Below are 1,593 nucleotides of genomic sequence, written 5' to 3'. Positions count from 1 at the left end.
TGAGAAGGCTTCTCTTGATTCATACCCAAGTTGTAAATATGAGTACAGTTGACATGACAGTAGCAAAGACTTGGAACGACAATTGAAGAAAGTGCAAAGGTAGGTTTTCAAGATTCTCATGGTTTTCAAATGCTTCTGTGACATGAAAGATCCTGAAGAAATCACAATGGGCTTCTTCTAATAGTACAGTCATCTCAGTTCTACATGATGAACAGACATAGGAGTTGATCAGACAAGGGAAATTGGAAGTATAATCCAATGGGCAATCCAAACGCAATCATGGAGTTTCACGTTATTGCATGATAGACTACCACACGTAAATTCGGGCAATGGCATGCGATTTTCAGGCAATGGGAAGCCAGTTTGAATGCAATTCACATTAACGTAAATTTGCTAAACTAACGAATTCACGTGAATGCGTTCTGGCCCCACTTTCTTTTCATTTGAAATTAAGAGAAATTCCTCACGTGTGATAAACTCCATAGAATCATAGAGGTTGTTCCCAGTATGATTTACAGTGAATCGCTGATCGGGGACCCTAGTTCCCACTTGAAAACGCTTCCGATCCTTATTGGATCAATTTCAGTTGGGATAAAGTGGGACAAACATTTTAAAAAACCACCAGGTTATCCTGATCTTTTGTTTTGTTTTGTTTGCAGTTCTTTTCATTAGAATTTATTCTGAAGCGTGTCCAGTAAGTTGGAACGCCAGATCAGAATCGATTCTTTCTGAGGGGAGGGACAAATGGCAGAGGGCTGTGTACCATCCCTCCCCAGAGATGTCACACACACCCAGTGCTGCCTTTTTGGGTTCTTTTTTTAAGTAAGAAAAATCGATAGATTGGTAAAGCAAATACTTGCAAAGGCAGGTAGATACTAAACCATTCTATCGCTTTTTTGCTTAATTTTTTTTTTAAGTGTCCCCTGTCCTCCTCCTGGGTCCCATCCTTCCTTCCTCTTTGGCCAGGTTTGTTCAAAGGGGGTGATCTGCCCTTGCCTTACCCAAGGCTGAGAGAGTGTGACTCACCCAAGGTCAACCCAGAGGGTTTCTGTAACTGAACAAGGATTGCCTATATATCTCCAACTGTGCCAGTGTGGCTGGTGTAGTCTTCATCCCCCTCCTGCCGGTCTGATCCTTCCTCCTCACACACTCAGCCTCACACTCTCTCAGCCTCAGGCCACACTCTCAGGGATTCCAAAATGTCCTCCATTTTGAGCATGACCAAGAAGCAGCGATTTACATTTCTAGGAGTCTTTTTTAAAATAAATATAAATAAAATAAAACTTTATTTATATACTGCTTTTCCAATGATCAAAGCGGTGTACATCAAGAATATAATTACATTCAGTTTTTAAAAAATGCAAAATCTTCATATATTAAAATACATAAAAACACAGTCAAAAATCTATCAGTCAATAAAGTGCAATTCTATCAAGAATAGTGACTACTGAGAGTCAGACGGGTATGCTAATCGAAATAAATATGTCTTCAGAGCCTTCTTGAAGGCATCCAAAGTAGGGCAGACTCGAATTTTGTCAGGAAGATTGTTCCAGAGAGTCGGTGCGGTGCTGTCGATGTATATGATCTCTTGTG

This window comes from Sceloporus occidentalis, unplaced genomic scaffold, assembly GCF_023333645.1.
Source record: "Sceloporus occidentalis isolate IW3139 unplaced genomic scaffold, rSceOcc1.0.p SCAF_1, whole genome shotgun sequence".
Classification (NCBI taxonomy): Eukaryota; Metazoa; Chordata; class Lepidosauria; order Squamata; family Phrynosomatidae; genus Sceloporus; species Sceloporus occidentalis.
This window is presented reverse-complemented; position numbering follows the sequence as displayed.